This window comes from Eumetopias jubatus, unplaced genomic scaffold (assembly GCF_037043125.1).
Source record: "Eumetopias jubatus isolate StellerSeaLion01/CBP00866 unplaced genomic scaffold, mEumJub1_p1.0 scaffold_11, whole genome shotgun sequence".
NCBI classification, from domain to species: domain Eukaryota; kingdom Metazoa; phylum Chordata; class Mammalia; order Carnivora; family Otariidae; genus Eumetopias; species Eumetopias jubatus.
Genome location: NW_028274817.1, coordinates 53,121,335 through 53,141,440, shown reverse-complemented (window position 1 = coordinate 53,141,440; position 20,106 = coordinate 53,121,335).

The window sequence follows — 20,106 nt, the reverse complement described above, 5'->3', positions numbered from 1 at the left end:
AACTAGACCACGTTCTTACACCATACACAAGAACAAATTCAAATGGATGAAAGACCCAAATTTGACATAGGAAACCATCAAAATCCTAGAGGAGAAAACTGGCAGCAACCTCTTTGACCTTAGCCATAGTAACATTTTGCTGGACAAGACTCCAGAGGCAAGGGAAACAAAAGAAAAAATGAACTGTTGGGACCTTATTCAGATAAAATGCTTCTGCACAGAATAGGAAAAAATCAACAAAACTAAAAGGTAACCTATGGAATGGGAGAATATATTTGCAAATGATGTTTCTAATTAACAGTTAGTAACCAAAATCTATAAAGAACTTATCAAACTCAATACCAAAAAAAACCCCAAATAATCCAGTTAAGAAATAGGCAGAGGACATGAATAGACATTTTTCCAAAGAAAACATCCAGATATTCAACAAACACATGAAAAGATGCTCAACATCACTCATCATCAGGGAAATACAAATCAAAACCATGATGAGATACCAACTCAGACCTGTCAGAATATCTAAAATTAACAACACAGGAAAAAACACGTGTTCGTGAGGATGTGGAGAAAGGGTATCCTCTTACACTGTTGTTATGAATGCAAACTTGTGCAGCCACTCTGGAGAACAGTATGGAGGTTCCTCAAGAAGTTAAAAATAGAACTACCCCACAACCCAGCAATTGCAGTACTATGTATTTACAAAAAGGATACAAGCATACGGATTTGAAGGGGGCACATGCACCCAGATGTTTATAACAACATTATTAATAGCCAAATTATGGAAAGAGTCCAAACATTCATTGACTGATGAATAGATAAAGATGTGGTATATATATACACAATGGAATATAACTCAGCCATCAAATAGAATGAAATCCTGACATTTCATAGTGGATGGAGCTAGAGTGTATTATGCTAAGTTGGAAAAAGACAAATACCATATGATTTCACTCATATGTGGAATTTAAGAAATGAAACATATGGGAAAGGGGAAAGAAAAGATAGGGAGGCAAACTATTATAGATTATTAACTACAGAGAACAAACTATGTGTTGATGGAAGGGAGGTGGGTGGGAGATGGGCTAAATGGGTGATGGGTATTAAAGAAGGCACTTGTTATGATGAGCACTGGGTGTTATATGTAAGTGATGAATCACTAAATTCTACTCCTGAAACCAATATTACTCTATATGTTAACTAAATAGAATTTAAATAAAAAAATTTAAAGATGATAGGAATTGTAGATAACACAAATGGAAAGATATTGCATGCTCATGGATTGGAAGAATTAATATTGTTAAAATGTCCATACTACCCAAAGCGATCAATATATTCACTGCAATCCCTATTAAAATATCAACAGTATTTTACAAAGGACTAGAACGAGTTATTGTAAAATTTGTATGGAACCACAAAAGACAAGGGGTATCCAAAGCAGTTTTGCAAAATAACAAAACTGGAGGTATTACAATCCTAGATTTCAAGGTATACAACAAAGCTGTTGGAATCAAAGCAGTATGGAAGTAGTACAAAAAAAGACACATACATCAATGGAACAGAATAGAGTCCTGAAATAAGCCTATATTTATATGGTCAATTAATTTAAGACAAAGGGAGAAAAATATACAATGGAGAATAGACAGTCTCTTCAACAAATTGTGTTGGACACCTACATGCAAAAGAATGAAACTGGACCAGTTTCTAACACAATATACAAAGATAAACTCCAAATAGATTAAAGATCTAAATGTGAGACCTGAAATCATAAAATTCCTAGAAGAAAATATAGGAAGTAATTTCTTTGACATCAACCATAGAAATTTTTTTTTTCCTAGCTAAGTATCCTCATGCAATGGAAGCAAAAGCACAATTGAATTATTGGCACTGCACCAAAATAAAAGACATAGCAAAGGAAACCATCAACAAAATAAAACAGTAACCTATTGAATGGGAGAAGTTATTTGCAAATGATTTATCTCATAGGATTTTAATATCCAAAATATATTAAAACATATAACAACACCAAACAAACAAACAAAAGGAAACTAATAATCTGATTAAAAATAAGCAAAAGATCTGAATAGTCATTTTTCCAAAGGAAATGTACATATGGCCAATAGACACATGGAGGGATGCTCAACATTACTAATTATCAGAAAAGCCAAAATGACATAGCAAGTTACACCTGCCAAAATCACTAAAATTAAAAAGACAAGAAATAAGTATCAGTAAAGATGTGGAGAAAAAGAAACCCTCCTGAACTATTGGTAGGGATGTAAATTCATCCAGCCACTGTGGAAATCTTTACAAACATTCCTCCAAAATTTAAAAAATAGAATTACAATATGATCCAGTAATTCTACTACTGGGTATTTATTACACAAAGAAAATGAAAACACTAATTTGAAAACACATATGCACCTCTGTGTTTATTCCAGTGTTATTTATAATAGCCAAGATATAAAAGCAACCCAAGTGTCCATCAATAGATGAACGGATAAAGATTACACACACACACACACACACACACACACACACACACACACAAGAATATTACTCTGCCATAAAGAAGAATGAAATCTTGCCATTTGTAACCACATGGATAAACCTAGAAGTTTTCATGCTAAATTAAATAAGTCAGTCTGAAGAAGACAAATAAAATATGATTTTATTAATATATGTATGTGTAATTTAACAAACAGAAAAACAAAGAAAAAAGAGACAAACAAAAACAAAACAAAACAAAATAAAACAAAACAAAACAATAAAACAAGCCCCTAAATACAGAGAACAAACTTGTGGTTGGCAGTGGGGAGGTGGGTGGGAGGAATGTGTGAAATAGATAAAGGGGATTAAGAGTACACTTATCTTGATGATAAATGTACAGAATTATTGAATGATTATATTGTATTCATGAAAGTAATATAACACTGTATATTAATTATAGTTGAATAAACAAATAAACAAAAAGTAGAGATACTGAATATAGATTACCTTTTCAAAAATTTCAGAGAGAAAACTGAATAGTAGCTACAGTGATCAAAGAAGTGTTGAGTAATACTCTTTTGCAGAGTATATTTATAGAATGAGAGAAGAAAACCAGTAGAGAAGGAGGAGATTGTGAAGATGCAGAGGATGTAGGGAGGAGTGAAATAGTTAAAAGTAGAATGAATTGCCTTGCAAGAAATTTTCATTGAGACTACAGGAAAGGATATGAAGAACGATATAAGTACAGATGAGCTTGTAGGTAAAAGGATTAGAAACTGAAGGAGGATATCTTGATTCCCTCTGCCATCTTTTGAAAAGGTATGAGTCAAACTTTGAATAGGGGATTGAGAAAAGTGGCAATTTTTGGAATATTCATGGAGATAACTGGAAAGAGTTGACTCAAATCAAATAAAGGAAATGAAAGATAACATTGAAGGCCCAGCTGAAGGGAATTATTACATATTTCAATGAACCTTGTATACACTTATAAGGTGATTTTTTGGTTTATTTCTGCAGTGCTCCATTTTCCCATATATAAGTATGGATGAGAAGTATTTTAGAATTAGTACATGATTGGGGTTTTGATGAACGGATCTACAGAAACATAAGAGAAGATATTTGAGTGTATTTTTAAGAGAAAAATTTTAGCATTGGGTCCAGGTTGCACATACAAGAAAAGAGAAAATAAAAGGAAATAAACTAAAACAAAGGAGAGTAGTCAAAGGAGCCAGAAGACATACTGAGATTAAAAAAAAAGAGGGTGGGGGGGGGTCTTAGTAGATAGTTTTTGAGAAAATGGAACTTACAGAAAGTTACTGTTAGAGAAAGGAATATTGAAATTTAAACATTTCACAAATAGTGAAGATCTAGTTGATGGTGAGTAGCCAAAATACAATAGATGTAAAAATCACTGAATTTGAAGAAGTAAAGACTCTTTGAGAGAGAGGGGAGCTATGATCATGGCATAGTAGGAGGACCCTAGGTTCATCTTGTCCCTGGAATACAACTAGATAACTATCAAATTATTCTGAATACCCAAGAAATCAACCTGAGGACTGACAGAACAAACTCCAAAACTAGAGAGAGAGAAGAGGCCACATCTTCTGAGACGTGATTTGGGGAATAAATGAATCACAGGTACTGCAGAAGGGAGGGAGCCCTGATCATGGGGAAAGGCAAAAGAGAGAAGGGTACACAAAGGATTGCACAGGGATGACACTTTATCAAAGACATTGGCAGGGAAAACTAAAGAAACATTTTTTGTGAGTTTTTCCAGCCAGTGGGGCTTGAAGACTGGAGTTCTAAAGTTCAGTGGGCATGGCTGGGATAGAGCCCTGAAGGCACTGCCCTACTCCTAGAGAGAAGGCAGACCAGCAACCTGGGAGCAGATGGCATGATCTGGAGAAATCTATGATTAATTGTGGGGAGATTGTTCATTCTTCTTGGAACACATCTGTGAGAAATGGCATTCACAAAGAAGCCTCTCGGGAGGAAAAAGAGCTGTCAGTCACCATTTCCCTCCACAACCCTTTAGCATGAATGCGGAACCACCTGCTGAGGGACGCTCAACCCCGAATTGGCTGCCTAAACTGCTTATACCGAGTCCTATGCCCCTGTGCTCTGTCACAACTGCCCTTCTTGGTCAAACCTCTATTAGTCCCAGTGCAGTGAAACCCCATACACGAAGATGGGCACAGGCCCCTGACAACCAGGTCCTTAAAGTTTGGAGTTTTAAAAGTCAGCAGGCTTGTCTGGGATAGAACCCAAAGTGTACTGGGCTGCTCTAGGCAGGCAAGCATCCCGGAGACAGACACTATGAAAACAGCAATCTGAAAAGCACATGAGATATATGGGGCGGGGGGGGGATTATTTGCTCTTCTGGGAGTACTTCCCTGAGAGTAGTAAGGACAAAGACCTATTTTCAGACACAAAGGAGCTGGGTGGCACCATTTCCCTCTCTATCCCTCAGCATAAACCAGCTTCAGTAAACAGCACAGCATGAACACTGGCTGCCTAACCTGCTAACGTCAAGTCCTGCACCACTGTGTTCTGCCAGTACCTCCCTTCCTGGGCAAGTGTGCCTCAGTCCCAGTGCAATGGTCCCCTTTCCCAAAAGACCAGCAGAAACTGTTGCATACACCATGTCTACTGACCAGAGGGTTCTGCAAGTCTTCAGTTCTAGTCAAAGCAGCATCAGGTCTTATTTAACAAACAAATCAGAGCACACCAAGTGAAAACTCATCGCAGTCTGGCCAAGGTCCAAATACTGCCCAATGTAGGCAAGGAGAGCCTCTGCAGATGAAGGGCCTAAAGGATAAAGCAGCAAAAACAAAGCAGCAAAGTGAATACAGCACACACCCAAGACACTCTCTGAAGTGACAGGCCCTGGGCACTATACAACCTCTTCTTCATAAAACCATTAAACTCAGGAGCAGGAAATAGAACAAGCTTTTCTAACATGAAGAAGACAGGGACTAAGACAAAAATGCCATGATGGATGAATTCATCCCAAATGAAAGAACAAAAAAGTTCACAGCCAGAGATCTAATCAAAACAGATATATGTCTGATGGAGAATTTAAAGCAACAATCATAAGGATACTTGGTGGGCTCCAGAAAACAATGGGATCCTTCCCTTACTGTAGAGATAGAGTTAAAAACTATCAGAAATGAAAAATACAATAACCAAGTTTTGAAACAGACTGGATGTAATGACACCAGGATGGAAGAAGCAAAGGAATGAATAAGTGATTTAGAATATAAAATAATGGAAAATATGGAAGCTGACCAAAAGAGAGAAAGAACTATGGAACATGAGAATAGACATAGGGAGCAATATGAATCCATCAAACATAATAACATGCATATCATAGGAGTCCCAAAAGAAGAGAAAAAAAGCGGGGAACAGATGGTTTATTGAGGAAATAATAGCTAAAAACTTTCCTGGGGAAGGAAACAGATATCCAGATTCAGGAGGCACAGAGAACTCCCATCAAAATCAATAAAAGCAGGCCAACACCAGGACATATTGTAATTAAATTTGAAAAATATAGTGATAAAGAAAAAAATCTAAAAAGCAGCAAGACAAAAGAAGCCCCTAAGTTACAAACGAACCATAAGGCTAACTGCAGATCTCTCAACAGAAACATGACAAGCCACAAAGGAGTGTCATGATATATTCAATGTGTGGAACGAGAAAAATCTGCAACCAAGAATACTCTATTCAGCAAGGTTATCACTGAGAATAGGAGAGATAGTCTCCCAGACAAACAAATACTAAAGGAGTTCATGACCACTAAATCATCACTGCAAGAATATTCAAGGGGAATTTTTTGACTGGAATGGAAAGACCCAAAGTGACAAAGAAGGAAGAGAGAAAACCTCTAAAAACAACAACAAAATAAATAATAAAATGGTACTAAGTACATATCTACATACTATGTAATTATATTACTCTGAATGTAAATAGAATAAATGCTCTAATCAAAAGACATAGATTATAGAATGGATAAAAAAATAAGACCCATCGATATGCTGCCTAGAAGAGACTCATTTTAGACCTAAAAACACCTACAGATAAACATTTATCACACAAATGATGTTAAAAGAAAGTTGTAGTAACAATACTTATATCAGTGAAACTAGACGTTAAAACAAAGACTGTAACGAGTGATGAAGAAGGGCACTATAGCATGATAAAGGGGTCTAGTCAACAAGAAAGATCTAACAGTTATAAATATCTATGTCCCCAAATTGGGAGCACTAATATAAATACATACATACATACATGCATGCATACATACATACATAAATAAGTGTGTGTGTGTATATATTAGTAACAAACAAATATAAATTAATAACAAACATAAAGGAACTCATTGATAATAATACAATAATAGCAGGGAACTTTAAAACCCCACTTACATCAATGGGGAGATCATCTAAGAAGAAAATCATCAAGGAAACAATGGCTTTGAATGATACACTGGATCTGATGGGCTTAACAGATATATTCAGAACATTTCATCCTAAAGTAGCAGAATACACATTCTTTTCAAGTGTACGTGGGACATTCTCCAGAATAGAGCACATACTAGCTCACAAATCAGGCCTCAACAAGTAGAAAAAGACTAAGATCATATCATGGATATTTCCTCAACACAATGCTATGAAACTTGAAGTTAACCACAAGAAAAACTTTGGAAGGACCACAGATATATGGAAGTTAAACAACATGCTATTAAACAATGAATGGGACAACCAGGAAATGAAACAGGAAATAAAATATATGGAAACAAACAAAAATGAAAACACTACAGTCCAAAACCTTTGGGATGCAGAAAAAGTGGTCATAAGAGGGAAATATATAGCAATAGAGGCCTACCTGAAGAAGCATGAAAAACATCAAATAAACAACCCAAACTTACACCTAAAGGAGGTAGAAAAAGAATAACAAGGCCTAAAGTCAGCACAAGGAGGGAAATAATAAATGTTTGAGCAGAAATAAATGATATAGAAACCAAAAACCCAGTAGAAAAGATTGATGAAATGAGGAGTTGATTCTTTCAAAGGATTAATAAAATTGATAAATTCCTAGCCAGAATTATCAAAAAAAAAAAAAAATAGAAAGGACCCAAATAAATAAAATCACAAATGAGATAGGAGAAATCACAAACACCATGACATAAATATAAACAATTATGAGATTATTATGAAAAATTATTTGCCAACAAATTGGACAACCTGGAAGAAATGGATGAATTTCCAGAAACATATAAATTAACAAAACTGAAACAGGAATAAATGGAAAACCTGGACAGACTAATGATGAAATAAATTGAATCAGTAATCAAAAATCGCTCAACAAACAAAACTCCAGGGCCAGATGGCTTCACAGGTGAATTCTACTAAACATTTAAAGAAGGGTTAATACCATTCTTCTCAAAATATTCCAAAAAAATAGAAAAGGAAGGAAAACTAACAAACTCATTCTATGAGGCCAGCATTACCCTGATACCAAAACCAGATAAAGATTCCACTAAAAAAAGAGAACAAGAGACCAATATCCCCAATGAAAATGGATTCAAAAATTCTCAAAAAAGTACTAAGAATTCAAATCCAAGAATACATTAAAAGAATCATTCAGCAAGATTAAGTGGGATTTATTCCTGAGCTGCAAGTGTAGTTCAATATTCACAAATCAATCAACAAAATACACCACATTAATAAAAGAAAGGAGAAACCACTCGGGAGCTGTCAGAGGGAGACAGAGTGCTTCTCCTTAGTTGGTGATTGGTCATTGCTGGTCCAACATACAGAAGTGAGTGAGTGGTGAAAAGCAGCAGAGATGACGGGTCATGAGGATGTAAGTGTGTTTGAAGGCTCTCACACACTTTACTCCAGGGCTCAGAGGATAAAAATATCTCCCTGAAGCTAAAGGACATTCTTTTGGGCCAGAAGGATAGGAGCCTCTGATCTAAAGAATTAGGGGCAAGATGGCAGAGGAGTAGGGGGCCCTATTTCAATCATCCCCTGAATTTAGCTGAATATCTACCAAACCATTCTGAACGCCCACGAAATCAGCCTGAGATGTAAGAATATATGTATCTGGATCTCTACAAACAGAAAAATCCCATCTGTTGGGAGGTATGAAGAATGGAGTCATGATTCTGCTGGCAGATATTGGAAGATAAACAGAAGGGGGAGGGAGCCGCCATAAGCTGGTGCCTGGAAAGTGATATAACACCAGAGTGCAAAACAGTCCCGCACTGGGAAATGGGCACAAACTTGCAGAGTCCTAGCGGACAGAGAGGGCTTTAGAGCAGCTCCTGGATCCCCAGACAGGATCCAGGAGCTGTGGGTGCATGCACCCGAACCTGGAGTGGCTCACCGTTTCAGAAGCACAAAGGGCAGAGATATGCCCGGCTGTGGAGTCGACCTCTGGGAAAGTTGCTGCGGGCGTGCACAACTGGGAAGGCTGTGGTTTGTAGTAGCATATTCAGAAACAGAGGCTCAATGATTTCTCTGCTCTGGGAAAGAGGTTTGGGTGAGGCCATTTCTGCTCTGACTCTCAGAAGAGATGCAGAAAGCTGCCAGAAAACAAAAGCTCAAAAAACTGGTTTCCACTGAGCCCACACCCTGCACCCAGACAGGGGCAGTGCAACTCTGCCCAAGCAGGGTTGACTGAATAACAGCACAGCAGTCCCCTGCCCCAGAAGACAGGCAGGAAGAACAAGAGGATGACAACCCTAGGGTCCCCTTAAAATGGGTGCATCTTGCTTGGGTCGTGGTTAATACTTTGGACTCTGTACATTACCTCAACCATCCCTCAACCAAATGACTAAGAGGAAGAACACCCCAAAAAGAAAAAAAAAAAAAAAAAAACAGAGCCTATGCCTCTGCCACAGACTTAATGGGTATGGATATAAGCAAGATGTCAGAGATAAAACTTCAGGGTAGCAATTACAAAGTCAATACCTAGACTTGAGAAAAATATTAGACAATAGAGAATCTCTAAGGGTAGAAATGAGATCTAATCAGACCAAACTTAAAAATAGTATGAATGAGGGGCACCTGGGTGGCTCAGTCATTGAGCGTCTGCCTTCGGCTCAGGTCATGATTCCAGGGTCCTGGGATCGAGCCCCGCATTGGGCTCCCTGCTCGGCAGGAAGCCTGCTTCTCCCTCTCCCTCTCCCACTCCCCCTGCTTGTGTTCCCTCTCTCGCTGTGTCTCTCTCTGTCAAACAAATAAATAAAATCTTTAAAAAAAATAAATAAAAAAAAATAAAAAAAAATAAAAAAATAAAAATAGTATGAATGAGATGCAGTCTAAACTGGATACCCTGACAGCCAGGGTAAATAAGGCAGAAGAAAGAATTAGTGAGCTAGAAGATAAGATGATAGAAAAGAAGGAAACTGAGGAGACTTGGAATAAACAGCTAAAAGCCCATGAGAACAGACTTCGAGAGATCAAGTCTGCCATGAAATGTTCCAATGTCAGAATTACTGGGATCCTTAAGGGGGTGGAGAGAGAGGGGACTAGAAGGCATATTTAAGCAAATCATAGCTGAGAACTTCCCTAATCTTGGGAAGGAAACAAGCATTCATATCCAAGAGTCAGAGAGGACCCCTGCAAGATCAATGAGAACAGATAACACCCCCACATATAATAGTAAAACTTGCAAATCTTAGAGCCAAACAAGCTATCCTGAGAGCAGCAAAGGAGAAGAGATTTCTTAAGTACAGAGGGAGGAACATCAGAATAATGTCAGACCTGTCAACAGAGACCTGGCAAGCCAGAAAGGGCTGGCAAGACATATTCAGGGTAATGATTGAGAAGAACATGCAGCCAAGGATACTTTGTACAGCAAGCCTGTCATTCAGAATGGATGAAGAGACAAGGAGCTTCCAGGACCTGTATAAACTGAAAGAATATGTGATCACCAAACTGGACCTGCAAGAAATTTTAAGGGGGATTCTATAAAAGAAGAAAGATGCCAAGAGTAATATAGACCAGAAATTTACAGAAACAATCTATAGAAACAGGAATTTCACAGGCAATACGATGGCACTAAAATCATATCTTTCAATAGTCCCTCTCAATGTGAATGGCCTAAATGCTCCCATGAAATGGCACAAGGTTGCAGATTGGATAAAATGACAAGACCCATCCATATGCTATCTACAAGAGACTCATTTTTACCCTAAAGATACATCCCGATTGAAAGTGAAGGGATGGAGAACTATCTTTCATGCCAACAGACCTCAAAAGAAAGCTAGGGTAGCAATTCTCATATCAGACAAATTAGATTTTAAGCTGAAGATTGTAGTAAGAGATGCAGAAGGACAATATATCATTCTTAAAGGGTCTATCCAACAAGAAGATCTAACAATTCTAAATATCTATGCCCCCAACATGGGAGCAGCGAACTACGCAAGCCAACTGTTAACCAAAATTAGGAATCATACTGATAATAATACATAATAGTAGGAGACCTCAACACTCCACTCTCAGCAATGGACAGATCATCTAAGCAGAAGATGAACAAAGAAACAAGAGCTTTGAATGACACATTGGACCAGATGGACTTTGGAGATAAATATAGAACATTCCACCCTAAAACAATAGAATAGTCATTCTTCTCGAGTGCACATGGAACTTTCTCCAGAATAGACGACATACTGTGTCACAAGTCAGGTCTCAACCAATACCAAAAGACTGAGATTATTCCCTGCATACTTTCAGGCCACAGTGCTTTAAAACTGAAACTCAATCACAAGAAAACATTTCGAAGGAATTCAAACATTGGAAGTTAAAGAGCATCCTGCTAAAGAATGTTTTGATAAACCAGGAAATTAAAGAAGAGCTTAAACAATTGATGGAAAACAATGAGAATGAAAACAGAGTGATCCAAAACCTATGGGATAATGCAAAGGCAGTTCTAAGGGGGGAAATATATAGCCATTCAAGCCCCACACAAAAAAGCAGAAAAATCCTAAAGGCACAAATTAACATTACACCTAAAGGAGATGGGGAAAGAACAACAAATAAAACCCAAACCAAGCAGTAGAAGAGAAATAATAAAGATTAGAGGAGAGATAAACGAAATAAAAACCAGAAAAACATTAAGGCAGATCAATGAAACTAGAAGCTAGTTCTTTGAAAGAATTAGTAAGATCGATAAACCACTGGCCAGACTTATCCAAAAGAAAAGAGAAAGGATCCAAATTAATAAAATAATGAATGAAAGGGGAGAGATCATGACTAACACCAAGGAAATAGAAACAATTATTAGAAATTATTATCAGGAACACTATGCCAACAAATTGAGCAACCTGGGAAAAATGAATGCCTTCCTGGAAACCGATAAACTCCCAAGACGGAAACAAGAAGAAATGGACAATGTGAATAGACCAATAATCAGTAACAAAATTGAAGTGGTAATCTAAAACCTCCCAAAAAACAAGAGTCCAGTGCCAGATGGCTTCCCAGGAGAATTCTACCAAACATTTAAAGAAATAATACCTATTCTTCTAGCTGTACTCATTCTATGAAGCCAGCATTACCTAAACCCCAAACCAGGCAAAGGCCCCATCAAAAAGGAGAATTACAGACCAATATCCCTGATGACCCTGGATGCTAAAATCCTCAACAAGATCCTAGCCAATATTATCCATCATGACCAGGTGGGATTTATACCTGGAATGCATTCCTCAATTTCATAAAAACCATCTAGGAAAAGCCCACAAAGAATATCATTCTCAATGGGGAAAAGCTGAGAGCTTTTCCCTTAAGATCAGGAACAAGACAAGGATGCCCACTCCCACCACTATTGTTCAACATAGTACTAGAAGTTCCAGCATCAGCAATCAGACAACAAAAAGAAATAAAAGCCGTTCAAATTGGCAAAGAAGAAGTCAAATTCTCTCTTTTGGCAGCTGACATGATACTTTATGTGGAGAATACAAAAGAATCCATCCCCAGATTACTAGATCTCATACAGCAATTCAGTACTGTGGTATGATACAAAATCAATGCACAGAAATTCGTTGTTTTCTATACACTAAAAATATAACTCTAGAAAGAGAAATTAGGGAATCAATTCCATTTACAATAGCACCAGAAACCATAATACATAGGAATAAACCTAACCAAAAACGTAAAGGATCTATACTCTAAAAACTACAGAACACTTATGAAAGAAATTGAAGAAGACACAAAAAGATGGAAAAACGTTCCATGATCATGGATCGGTAGAATAAATATTGATAAAATGTCCATGCTGCCCAGAGCAACCTACACTTTCAATGCCATCCCTATTAAAATATCATTGGTGTTTTTCAAAGAACTAGAACAAACAAACCTAAAATTTGTATGGAATCAGAAAAGACCCTGAATCGCCAAGGGAAAGTTGAAAAAGAAAACGAAAGCTGGGGGCATTACGTGGCGTGATTTCATGCTATATTAAAAAGCTGTGATCACCAAGACAGAATGGTATTGGCAAAAAAAAAAAAAAAAAACAGACACATAGGTCAGTGGAACAGGATAGAGTCTCCAGAAATGGACCCTTAACTCTTTGGTCAACTAATCTTGACAAAGCAGGAAAGAATGTCCAAGGAAAAAGGACAGTCTCTTCAATAAACGATGCTGGGAAATTTGGACAGCCACTCACAGAAGAATGAAACTGGACTATTCTCTTACTGCATACACAAAGACAAACTCAAAATGCATGAAAGACCTCAATGTGAGACAAGAATCCATCAAAATCCTAGAGGAGAACATAGGCAGTAACCTCTTTGATGTCGGCCACAGCAACTTCTTGCAAGACATGTCTCTAAAAGCAAGGGAAAGAAAAGCAAAAATCAACTAATGTGACTCCATCAAGATTAAAGACTTCTGCACGGCAAAGGATAGAGTCAACAAAACTAAAAAAGACAACCTATGGAATGGGAGAAGATATTTGCAAATGACATAACAGATAAAGGGCTGGTATGCAAGATCTATAAAGAACTTATCAGGGTGCCTGTGTGGTTCAGTCAGTTAAGCGTCTGCCTTTCAGCTCAGGTCATGATCCCAGGGTCCTGGGATCGAGCCCCATATCGGGCTCCCTGCTCAACATGGAGTGTTCTTCTCCCTCTCCCTCTGCTGTTACCCTGCTTGTGCTCTCTCTCTCTCTCTCTGTCAAATAAATAAATAAAATATTTCCAAAAAAAAAGAGCTTATCAAACGCAACACACGAAAAACAAATAATCCAGTCAAGAAATGGGCAGAAGACGTGAACGGACACTAATCCAAAGAAGATATACGAATGGCCAAGAGACACATGAAAAAATGTTCAACATCACTGGCCATTAGGGAAATACAAATTAACAAGACAGAGAACAACAAACGTTGGCAAGGATGTGGAGAAAGGGGAAACGTCTCACACTGTTGGTGGGAATGCAAGCTGGTACAGGCACTCTGGAAAACCGTATGGAGGTTCCTCAAAAAGTTAGAAATAGAGCTACCCTGTGACCTAGCAATTGCACTCCTGGGTATTTACCCCAAAGATACAGATGTAGTGAAAAAAAGGGGCACATGTGCCTCAATGTTCATAGCAGCAATGTCCACAATCGCCAAACTGTGGAAGGAGCCGAGATGTCTGTCAACAGATGAATGGATAAAGAAGACGTGGTTCATATATACAATGGAATATTACTCAGCCATCAGAAAGGATGAATACCTATCATTTGCATTGATATGGATGGAACTGGAGGGTATTATGCTACGTGAAATAAGTCAATCAGAGAAAGACAATTATCATACGGTTTCACTCATATGTGGAATATAAGGAATGTTGCAGAGAACAATAGGGGAATGGAGGGTAAACTGAATGGGAAGAAATCAGAAAGGGAGACAAATCACAAGACTCCTGACTCTAGCAAACAAACTGAAGGTTGCGGTAAGGGAGGTGGGAGGGGTGCGGGGTAACTGGTTGCTGAGCATTAAGGAGGGCATGTGATGTGATGAGCACTGTGTGTAATATGCAACTGATGAATCACTGAACATTACATCAAAACCTATTGATTAACTATGTGCTGGCTAATTGAATTTAAATTTTAAAAAAGCCCTATTCTCTATAGTCTGAAGGCTGTTGATATGAGCCAAGCGTGCACCTTGTTATAAAATTTTCCTCAATATAATGTCATTTTTTGCTGCTACTTATATTAAAGACATAATTCTCTTATTTTTGTCTTGAAATTTACTTTTATATAGTTTATTAATTCTATGTGCTGAGTCTCTGATGATTCTTTTTTTTTAATCCTAATTTGACTACCTTGTTCATATTACCCTTTCATTTATTTAGAAGGTATTGAAGTGAATGACAAGGGCTGCCTTAATTCCACTTCCTTCAACATTTTCTCTCTCTATAGTAATTTTGTCCATATCATTTTATGGATTCTTTTTTTTTTCCTTTGAGTATAGTTAACACATACTGTTACATTAGTTTTCAGGTATACAACATAGTGATTCAATAACTATGCATTATGCTATGCTCATGCTCATCACAAGTATAGCTACCACAAGTGTAGTGACTGTCACCGTGCAACTCTATTGCATTAAAATTGGCTATATTCCCTATGCTGTACCTTTAATCTGGATATTTTAAACCCTTTGCATTAGCTCAAAATCAGCTTTCCTGAGGTATTTATGGTGTCTCTCCTTTGGTGCATACACATTTACCTAATAAGCACTTAAAACTAAATGATACTTTAAAAATTCCACACCCCCAGCTTCATGTATATGGACTTTATACAGATTGTTCTAAGAAGCATATTTGTTCAGTGGTACTACAATAACCAAAGTAACAAACACAATTTCTTCTTTCAAGGTAAAAGTATTTCCAAAAGTGTATTTATTTGGATAAAATTAGTTTATGACTAACACTGATGGGCTGTTAGGACATATTTCAAAGACTATACTGATATTAAATGAGGTTAATCAAACATGTGCCATAGGGCTATATTTAGAAGAAAACAAATGGAAAAATACATAGCATATTCTGTAACCCAATAACTTCCAAATACATTTGCCTCCACTTATCCTAATTCCATTATTTCAGGTGTATAGTCTTAGCAACAGGAAGTAGTAGTTAAAATTGTGAGCTCTCAAGTCAAAGAGTCTTGGGGTCTTAGCTCTGCCATTACTAGCTCTGTTACCCTACGCAATTTTTTTTTTTTTACTTATTTTTTGTATCTAGGTTAGGAATGACAAATTTAATTTATTTCATTGGTTATTGAAAAGTTTAAGTGAAATATTTTATGCTTGCTCATAATTAACACTCAATAAAAATCTTTTTTATTGATTGCATTACTATTAATGATCCTAGTATTTCAAGATCAACTCTTTTCACTAAAATGTATGTGCATACATCCGTCATTACTAGTGCAACTTGAAAATATTTTAATTTGAAAAAGTATCTAAAACTATGTGGTGAATAAAACCCATACCTTTGATCACTGTGTATTAGTACAAAAAAACCTTTTTCAACATTAGTGAACCAAATATTTGACTCAAGAAACTAGAAAAAGAAACATCAAAATGAACCAACAAAGGTAGGAAAGAGTTAAGATGAAAAATAGTCAAAAACTCTACTATAGAACTGTTAAGTAAAACCAACACTTATTTCTGTGAAAATAAATTTAACCGTTATGGGTCTAATGGGAAAAAAAAAATGAAAATAAGCTCCTGAGCAAAAGTAGAAATGAGAAGTGGATATGGAGAAACATTTAAAAATTGAGAGACTGTTACATAAAATTCTATATTAAGAAATTTGCAAAGGCAGATGAAATGAAATTATAAAAAATAAATTGCATAAATTAAAAAGCGACTCAGTAAGAGGTAAAACGTAAAACCTGAATAGACCAAAAACCAAATGAAGAATTTATGGAGATTATACCACCTGAAAGACAATAGAACCAATGATTTTGCGATCAGTTTCTATTAAACTTTCAAGGAACAGAAAGTTCCTGCCATTTTAACTATTTCACAGCACAGAGATAGATATAAAATTTTCCAGTTCATATTAGCAGCCTAGTTGAACTATGATACTAAATCCTTTGAAGGAAAGCAAATCAGTAGCAAACTCAAGACCACCTACATGAGTTAATACTGATGGCAAAACTGTTTTTTTCCAGCTTTATTGAGAAATAATTGGCATAATCACTTTATAAGTTTAAGGTATACAGCATGATAATTTCATTTACATATATTATAAAATGATTGCCACAGTAGGTTTAGTTAACATCTATCATCTCATATAGATAAAATAAAAAGAAAAGTTCCTGTGGTGACAACTCTTAGGATCTACTCTCTTAACAACTTTCTTATATATCATACACCAGTGTTAACTATAGTCATCATGGTGTACATTACATCCCTAGCACTTGTTTATCTTATAACTGGAAATTTGTACCTTTGGACCACCTTCTTCCAATTCCCCTTCCCCCCACCACCCCACCTCTGGTAACCACATATCTGATGTCTTTTTCTATCAGTTTGGTGTTGTTTTGAGTCCACATATAAGTGTGATCATACAGTATTTGTTTTCCTCTGACTTGATTTTACAACAACACTGATTTTTCCATGGGAGGACTCAATATTGCAAAATGTCAGTTTTTCCTAATTTGATTCAAAAATTGAAATGCAGTGCAAATCAGATACCTGGTGGGATTTTTTTTTCTGAACATGATAAATTAATTCTAGATCTTACCTGAAAGAAAAGAATGTGTGAGATTAGCTATTCTAAACAAATCATTAGATTGATGAAGACATGGGGCCTCTTCTAAACATAAGGTACAATAGTTAAAGTAACCTGGTGTTGGAAGAGGAATAAACAGATAATTCAATGCAGTAGAAGAGAAAGACCAGGAACAATGTTAGTTCTCATAGCATTTGATAAAAGTAGCATTTCAAGTTAGCAAGGATGAATTGTTCAATATATATTGTAAAGATAATTAGCTATTTGGAAGTAAATCAGTCAGATCCCCCACTTTACTCTGAAAAAAAAAAAAGAATACATTTCAGAAGTGCAAGTCTTTCAATGTGTAAACAAAAATTATAACCAGAAAATATAGGGGAATATTTTGATATTGGGCTCAAAAAGGCATTTCTAAGCATGATGTGAAACTCAGAAGCTTTTAAAGGAAAAGATCAAATATTTTAGGACATAAAATTATATTTTTTTTCTCACAGGCAAATACAACCGTACATGGAGTTAAAAGAAAAGGCAAACTAGGAAACGAGTTTCAACACATAGGCCTTAAAAAGGCTTAATATGTTTGCTAATAGTATCCAAAATCTATAAAGAACTTATCACCACATGTGCCCTCCTTAATACCCATCACGTGTGGTGATGAGCAGTGGGTGTTATATGCAACTAATGAATCATTGAACACTACATCAAAAACTAATGATGTACTATATGTTGGCTAATTGAACATAATAAAAAAAAAAGAACTTATCAAACTCAACACCCAAAAAACAAAAACCAAAAATTCAATTAAGAAATGGGCAGAAGACATGAACAAATATTTTTCTCCAAAGAAGATATATAAATGGCTAGCAACATCACGGGGAAATACAAATCAAAACCACAATGAGATACCACCTCACATGGGTCAGAATGGCTAAAATTAACAAGTCAGGAAACTACAGATATTGTTGAAGATGTGGAGAAAGGGGAACCCTCTTACATTGTCGGTAGGAACGCAAACTGGTGCAGAGACTCTGGACAACAGTATGGAGGTTCCTCAAAAAGTTAAGAGTAGACCTGCCCTACGGCCCAGCAATTGAACTATTAGGTATTTATCCAAAGGATAAAAACATACTGATTTGAGGGGGCACATGCACCCCAAAGTTTATAGCAGCAATGTCCACAATAGCCAAAATACGAAAAGAGACCAGGTGTATATATATCTATATCTATATCTATATAGATATAGATATATGAAATAAATCAGTTGGAGAAAGACAAATACCATATAATTTCACTGATACATGAAATTTAAGAAACAAAATTGATGAACATAGGGGAAGGGAAGGAAAAATAAAATAAGATAAAAACAGAGGGGAAGGCAAATCATAAGAGACTCTTAACTATAGGAAACAAACTTAGGGTTGCTGGAAGGGAGGTGGGTGGGAGGACGGGGTAATTGGGTGATAGGCATTAAGGAGGGCACTTGATGTAATGAGCACTGGGTGTTATATGCAACTAATGAATCATTAAATTCTACCCCTGAAACTAATAATACACTATATGATAGCTAAATTGATTTTAAATAAAATTTTTTTTTTAAATGTGTACATTGTTTGGGGTAGTATAGACATTTTAACAACATTTGTTCTTTCAACCAAAGGGGTTGGAATGGTTTTCCATTTCTGTGTGTCAACTTCAATTTCTTTCATCAGTCTTCTGTGGTTGTCAGAATGCAGATCTTTTACCTCTTTGGTTAGGTGTATTTCGAGGCATCTTATGTGTTTAGTGCAATTGTAAATGGTATTGACTCCTTGATTTCTCTTTCTGCTGCTTCATTATTGGTATATAGAAATACAAAAGATTTGGGGGCACCTGAGTGACTCGGTTAAGCTCCTGACTCTTGATTTTGGCTCAGGTCATGATCTCAGGGTCTTGGGATTGAGCCCCGTGTTGGACTCTGCACTCAGCTGGGAGTCCACTTAAGATTCTCTCTCTCCCTCTCCCTCACACCCCCCACCTCTCTCCCTCTCTCTCATTCTCTCTCTCTTCCTTAAATAAGTAAATAAATAAATAAATAAAATCTAAAAAAGAAAAAAAAAAAAACAGCCCTCGACAGCCAAATACTGTCTTCCCCTCCATAAATATTGTCTTCCCCTCCATTCTCTCTCATTGTTGGGGCTGGCTCAGATGCTTCTCCAAGCCAGCACTGAAAAACACCATTGCTGTGTAGCATCTACTAGTCTAAGGAAATTCCTGGGGATGTAGCCAGTTATCTGGCTGTGCCCCTGACAAAACACAGCATCACTTCTCCACACACTGTGCTTTTCCCTCTGTTGCTACACCGGAATTGTCAGGCATTCTTCTCTCAGAATTAATCATCCCACTGCACCCACAACATCACCTAGGAATGACTTCCCTGTACAGAATCATTTGCCTTAAAATCATAGAATCTAGCTAACTTATATAAATTTGAGCAAAGAATAAGGGGAGTATGTGTCTCTTAAAGAATTAGTTTGTAGTATTTTACAAAGCCCCCTCCTCCCCACAATCCAGAGGTACCCTAGGATGTCCTAAGAGAATGAGATGAGTCTCAACAGTGCACTGGACAGTGAGGTGCATGAAGGCAAGGACTGTGCTGAATTTGCTGGGGACTTGAATAATAAGCTCTAGGTAAATATGAATAAAGCTCTATAATAAATAAGTACATGAACAAATTATACCTAAACCCTCCAGGTTTGTAAAGCACAGAAACATTAGAAGATTAGAATTATGTATCTTAACATACGAAGACAGAGTATAGTGATTTAGAGTCCAAGCCTTAAAGTGAGAAAGACTTGAATGACTTACTAGTAAGTCACCTAGACTAGTAAACTTAAGCAAGCC